The sequence below is a fragment of the Aythya marila genome, assembly GCF_965140915.1.
Source record: "Aythya marila genome assembly, chromosome: 15".
NCBI classification, from domain to species: domain Eukaryota; kingdom Metazoa; phylum Chordata; class Aves; order Anseriformes; family Anatidae; genus Aythya; species Aythya marila.
The window spans coordinates 14,906,368-14,913,309 of record NC_139056.1 but is presented as its reverse complement, the minus strand read 5'-3'; the positions used below and the strand labels follow the sequence as shown (position 1 = coordinate 14,913,309).

Here is a 6,942-nt window from a genome sequence, read left to right as displayed (position 1 = left end):
CATTAGGGGCGATGGGGGGTGTTAGGGGGGTAATGGGGGGCGTTAAGGGGGAAATGGGGGCAATAGGGGGCTCTGGGGGGCAATGAGGGAAAATGGAGGGCTCTGAGGGGGCTCTGAGGGGTAATGGAGGGCTCCAGGGGAAATAGGGGGGAAATTGGGGTACCTAGAAGGGGTAGTGGGGGGTAATGGGGGCTCTGAGGTGCAGTGGGGGGCTTTGAGGGGGCAATAAGGGGAAAATGGGGGGCTGTGGGGGGCGTTAGGGGTCCTGGAGGAAAATGGGGGTCTGTGGGGGGCGTTAGGGCACTTTGAGGGGGAAATGAGGGGCTGTAGGGGGCTTTGGGGGGAAGTAGGGGGCTCTGGGGGCAGTGAGGCACCACGAATTGGGGAGCCTGGGCGGTCAAGGGGGTGCCAGGGGTGCTCTGGGGGGTTGGGGAGGTCTGGGGAGGGCCTGGAGGTGGGGAACTGGGGGGTCCTGGAGGACTCTGTGGGGGTCCTGGGGGGTTCAGGGGGCTCTGGGGGGAGGCAGCGGGCTGTGGGGCTGCTCGGGGGGGTTGGTGGAGGGGGAGCTGTGCCCGTGTTTGCCCCGTCCTGGCCGTCTCCTTCTCCTTTGTCCCCAAGCGTCGAAACCTCCCCGGGACGTGTGGAGGTGCAGGGAGGGTGTTGGGGTGCGGAGCCATGAGCGTGCAGTTGGTTTTCATCCCAATTCTTGAAACGTGGTGGCGGTGACAACCCTTCGGTGGTGTCAGGGGGCTTCTTGGCAGCGTGGCATCCCTGCGTGGCTGGGGCAAGGCTGGTTTCGGGTAACCAGGGCCACGGGAGAGAGCCCAGGCTCTGCCTCTGCAGGGCTCCATACCTCACCCGTGGTTGCCATCACCTCCTGCTTGTGGATGTTGAAGAAACACAGTGTTTGCTTTATTTCATAAACAGCAATAACGCCTCGCTCAGGGCGTTATGTACAATATAATATATGGCCACGTGTAGCCCAGCCTCCGGCTCTTCTCCATTATGAAATGCCAGGGGACTCGTGCCTCTGGGAATCGAAGCAGAAACGTTTTGCAGAGGCCCTGGCCTCAAAACCCAGAAGTTCTGGTCCAGCTGAACTTTGTCTGGTCCAAACACGGAGACTTTGAGGCCGAGGAGGTGAAGGGTGGGAGTTTGATGTGATTCCTGACGTGGGGTTTGCTTTGTGGGGTGCCATCTGCCAGGCCGCCTGGACGGGAGCTCTTTGAGGAGCGTCGTCCAGCGAGGGCAGGGATTTCTGATCCGTTTCTTCAGGTTTTGGCAGATTTTTTTAGCATCGGTGAGTGGTTTAAAGGAGTTCCCTTCATTCTCATTTATCGTGGAGGGGTTTTAATGCTGCGATCTGCTTTGCTAGCCTTCTGCCTCTCCTGCCTGCGTCCCCCTGCTCATCTTAGGGCCGTGTGAGGGGCTCGTAGCACGAAATCCAGTTGCACTTTATGTTTTCGCCTCCCTTGGGGTGGGGAGCGATCCCTGCAGGGTTTCATTTTGGAAGCTTTGTGCTTCTGGCGGCGCTGCCAACGATGCCTCCCCGAGACAGCAGCAAAACAAAAGCACGCCTTGTTCCCGGCCGCCGCCGTTCGCCCCGCGCTCCCCCGGTTTGTTGTGCTGGTTTTTCCTTTCAATGAGCTCGCAGAATACGCTTCTCACTCCTCTTCCTTCTCTAAAAGAAGCCGAGAGCTGTCGGATCGCTGTTCGAACACGCTGTGCTGGGTGCAGTTGTGGTGTTTTCGAGCGAGGCCTCAGGAGCTCAGGATAATCTGCGGGGCCCTCAGCGCGCCACGAGCTCCCTGCCCTGCTGCCGGCACGTAGCGGGGCTTGGCGTGAAGATTTAATTAGGGTGAGACGACGTCCTCAGATAAACGCCGGGCCTGAAAGATCGGAGATGTCAGAGAAGGCCTGGGGAGAGCCGAGCGAGGTAAAGCGAGGGGTTTTCTCTTTTCCACCTCCTCTTTATCTGGATCGTGGCTGCAGCCAGCCAGGCAGGCTTTTTCTGCGAACTCTTTTTGCTTGATGTGGGAAAGCGACGCTGCGATGAGCTCAGAGGATTTGTAATGGAGATGGATCGAGGCTCCTGCACCTCCAGTGCCAGCGCAGACGTGCGCCAGGCTCCTCTTCTCCCAAAGCTCCCCGATTTTTGCACTGTGTGCTGGCCTCAGCCCGCTTTCCAGCAGCCACGTAACAGAGGCCGTATAAAACACCGCCGTGGCTGCTAATTACAAACCTCCCTGCATTTTTCTCTAATATCCTGATGGTCCTTTCGTCTCTGGCGAGGCCTCTGCAGAGCTGAGAGGTGGTTTTAGGAGGGCTGGGGGTGGCTGGCAGTCACCTGAGGCCAGGAGGTTCCTGGGCGTCTGCTTCGGAGCCGTTTTGCAATTTCCTTGTTGCCTTTCGCCAGCTGGTTGCAGGAAGGGGAGGCAATAGCGAGATTTTACACAGGATTTAAGTCTCGCCCAGGGTTGTGCAGCAGGATCTGTTACTTCTCCAGGGCTCTGGGAGGCAGTGAAACTTTTTCACGTCCATCCAGACTTGGGAGAAGCTTCCTCAGCATCGCTTCTGTCAGCGCTTTCTGATGGGAAGATCCCTGCTCAGCGAGGAGGAAGGATAGGAAAAGATGGGTCGTAAATCGTGAAGACGCGATGCTTGGTGCCTGGAGAGGGGCTGCCCTGTGGAAAAAGCAATTTGCAGTCGTGGGAATTTGCCTTGAGAGTCCACATCCCACCGCAAAGTGCGTTTTGGCCTTTTTTTTTCAAGTCGCTCACGTATAAAGTGTCACCGCTCCATTCAAGGTGACCAGAGGGAATATCCTCACTGGAGGTTAGCAAAAACATCCCGGGTGATTAAAACTGATTGAATTACAAGAGCAGGGAGTGCTGGCAACTTTTTCTTTTTTTTTTTTTTCCATTCTGCTTATTCGACACGGGCCATATGGCTCACACGCGAGGAGAGAGCAAAACCAGCTCCCTTCGTAGGATTTTTTTTTGGCACCGGGGACTTTGTGAACACTTCGGGGGGGTGTTTGTGTGCTTGAAACCAAGCTGAACCTCGCTCCTTGCCCCCCAGCACCCTCGTGGGTGTGGGGCTGAGCTCAGGCAGTGCTGCTCGTGGACGGATGGATGGATGGATGGACAGACGGACGGGGACACCGTGCTCTGCTCTGGGGCAGTGGCACGTGGGGTCCGCCTGACTCCCAGCCAAAAGCCTCCCGGCAAGGCTTCAGACCCGGCTTACACAGGGACCTGGAAGTTAATTTTTAACAAAATAGGAGAAATTAACACGTCCTGCATAATTGGGGTGAGGGCTTTGCTCAGGACATGCTGGTTTGCAGCCCCAGTTCCTCTTGGGGCTCAGGTCTGGGTGCTCGCCTTGGAGGCTGTTTTCGGAGGGCCCCGGTGCCACGATTTAATGAGCAGTATTGTTTAAGGAGGCTACAAAACCGAGGTTTCAGCGAGGGATGCAGAGGCACTTTATTGAGGCAGCAGCCAGGCAGACAGCTTTCCAATTGATTTTTATCAAAGCGTTTGCAGTTTCCATTCAGGGCTGTTAAATTGGTAATAAATGTGGAGCAGAGCTGCTGGTTTGTTTCCCCCTCATTTTTTTTTTTTCTTTTTTAATGAGACAAGATGTACAGGCACCTTTTTATTCTCCTTTCTTCTCAGGAAACACTTAAGAAACCCGACGAAAGGTCTGATGTCTCCAGGTTTTTATGGGTCTTGGAATAAAAGTGGCTCCTAAATGAAGGCGTTCACAACGCCGTGCAGGAGAAGAGAGATGTGTTACAGGGAGCAGCCCGCCGTAATCCTGTAGGAAGATTTAGCCCACACTTTCTTGTCCCCATAAACAAATTGGCTAAGTTACATTCAGAATAAACTTTCTGCTGTGTTTGGGGGATGCTGCCAGGCTCCAAATCATCTCCCTTTTCATGCATAACACTGCAATTAAGCAAAAAGCCCCAAGATTCTGACTTTTCCTCGTACCCACTGCAGTTCTGTGCTCTGTTCGGCGTGCAGGTTTGTCTCAGTGCCAGCCAGCAGTAACTTCCCTTGCTCCCAGGTGCCTGCAGCTTTTGCTGTGTCAGGTAGGTGAGCATCATCCTCACCCACAGGGCACAGACCGTGCTCTCCTTTTACTCCTCCTGAGTGTTTTTGGGTGTGCTGCTGCAGCTGGCCAGCTGTTAGCATCCCAGCCCACGCTGAGGGTCCAGAATCACGCCCATCATGCAGAAGAGAGGCTGATAAAATGCTTTTAGGTTGATAAAAACCTAAAACCTATTTGGATCTGCTTTCGCTTCGTGGTGGTGGATTATGTTGTAAGGAAAATCTCCATGAAATGCGAAAATGGATATCTCTGCTCTTAAAGGAGCAAAGAAAGTACTGAGTCAGGAATCTGGGAACTTGGAGAAACTACAGGGATGTGCGAAGCGGGGTAATTAGTATAATGCCATTTAATACTGGGTTCCTAAGACTGGATTTATTTTCCAGGCACAAAAGGAGATTGTAGTTGGTGGAGGTATTACAGCGTGTATTTTTTGAGTAATGCAGTTTTATCTCCTGCAGCGCGGGGTGCTTCGATGCACGTTCCATATGCTTCTAATACAAGGCTCTACGTGAGAGGTCGCAGCGTGAGGACAGCTCGTTCCCACTTCGATCCTGCTCCGCTCATGTACGCGGCGGATTTTTAAACTGCACATTGAGAACAGGCTTAGCAAAAGAGGCAGAGTTAGAACAGCCCCACAGACCCTTCCAGCTGCTTGCGAGTTTCATCCAAAACTATTTTCACCAAAAAAAAAAAAAAGACAAGTGTTACGTGTTTTCCTTAGCTGAATGGAGAGCACTTTTAAATTATTAATTTAAATTTTTAAATTATCCTGCCTTTCCTTTGATTTTTGCAGCCTGCACTGGGTTTTTATTCAAGGCCAATTCCAGGAAGAGAAGCTTTTGCAGAAATTTCTGAGATGACCTTTGGTGGGGCAGAGCCCAGCCCGGTACCTGCAGCCCTGGCGCTCTGCGGACTTGGCCTGGTGATCCCCGTGTTAGGAAATCACCTAGAAAAGAGGTGATAAAAAGCCTACATGCTTGGAGAGGAGCGTTATAAGAGCCCTGAAGGGTTACGGGGTGAACCCAGGGGCCAGCCTGAGTGGGTTTTTTCCCCCGTATCGGTGTGATGGGACTGCACAGGTCAGCCACACCGGGGCTGGATTTTCCCATTTGCATCCCCCTGGAGAAACACCACTTTGCTACACGGAGCAGACTTGTTGCTGGGTGTAAAAATCCTATCTCGAGGGCTTTGTCTTCTGTGTCTGCTTAGTCATCCTGCGGGCAGTTCTCCCTGCTTGTTTTGCTCGTGTGTTTCAGTTACTGTCAGTTGGAAAGGGCTCTTCTGAAGCCGATGGCTCTTGAGGGCAAAAGCCTCTGCTCTAAAGGCTTTCCTCTGTCCTGGTCTCTTCCCTGTGGAGCAGGAACCTCGCTGCGGGTGAGCGTGCCTTTATGTAGCTCAAGGAGCCACATCTTCCAGTTAATAAGCACTCTTTCCTTTGCTCAGGACAGGGATGAGCAAATAAGTTCAGTCTGTTGGTGTCTTTAAATGTAAATATTCCCTCTGTGAGTGTCCTGCACCTGCCAGCTTAATCCAGTGCGCCCCATAACGTAGTAACTCCTCTCAGAATCAAGGATCAGGCAAGAAAACAAAAATACATCGGCGTGTCTTCCCTGCCTGTGCTCGGGGAGCTCCTGGCACGGTACGTGTGGGCTATTTACCAGCGTGTCTGCATCTCTCAGCTCAGGGGAACCCTCTGGCAGCCCGGCGTTTGCGGCACCGTCTCCGGGAGCATCAGGAGGCACGAGATGATAAGCCACGAGCAGCTACTCCGGGGATCCCTGCTGAGTCCTTGGGTTGGTTGGTAAGCCTGCGTGCTCTTTGAGCAGGAGCCAGCCTGCTCCCAGCTGGTCCTCGGCAGCCTTTTCTGGGTTGCAGCGCTTCGGGAAGAAATTCTTTGTTCAGATTCAGATCAAGAAGCCGCGCGTTGGTGCTAGAAACTGTGCTGGAACCCCAAGAGCTGTGCCGAGCACCGGTGTCTTTTTGTAGGGCTGGAAGGACTTTGTCACCTCTCGGGTGTGAGCGGGAATATCGAGGATTTTGTTAACGTTGCATCCTCTGTGTTTTCGTAGTCCACTGCAAGGAGTGTGACGAGCTTTGTGTTTGACCCAAATAACAAAGAATTCATGCCTCTTGCCCAGCTGAGGAAATGCAGAAAAAGTCCTTATTTATTTATTTATTTATTTATTTATTAAATCTTCTATTTCCTGACTGTTTTTTTTCCCCTGACTTTAGTTATATCTTAATTATAGCTTTCTGCGTTTGTTTCCCTTTTGGAAGGAGAAGGACGCCCCTCCTTGAGCGCGCGCACACAGAGCTACCTTGAGCAGATGAAATGAATTGCAAGCTTCAGCAGCTTTGCCAGCAAATTTGGAAGGTCTTTATTCCGTGCTAGCCCTACCAGCCAGCAGCACTTCGTGGCTCCCCGTCACTTCGCCTGCTCAGACAGACAACTTCGTGTTCTCACAGGCAGTTTGCCGAAGCTGTGTTGATCAAAAACTTACTGAGAGAGAGAGAATTATTTTTTTAAGATATCTGTAAGGCTCTTATTAGTGATGCTGTCTGAAAAGGCAAGCCTGGAGGAAGTTTATGAGTGAGGAGAGACAAGATGTATGTTGTACCCCTTCCAAAAGGGGTTCCTTTTGTGAAAGCTCCCAAATTTCTGTCGAACTGAAGTCAAGCAGGTAACATCTTAGCCCAAGTATTTCTGTTTGGAAATACTTTGGAAACACTTACCTCTGCTGTGCTGTGTAAGCATTGATTGGAGTTGGTACAGGGGCCATCTGCTGGGCCCAATCCAAGCGTTTTTCTCCCTTTTTTCATGAATCT

General features: G+C 52.3%; 1 protein-coding gene across 3 annotated transcripts in view; it reads left to right on the top strand.

The window, feature by feature from the left end:
• TOM1L2 (target of myb1 like 2 membrane trafficking protein) overlaps positions 1 to 6,942 on the top strand; it is a 50,880-nt gene that overhangs the window by 535 nt on the left and 43,403 nt on the right. The gene's annotated exons all lie outside the window — the stretch shown is intronic.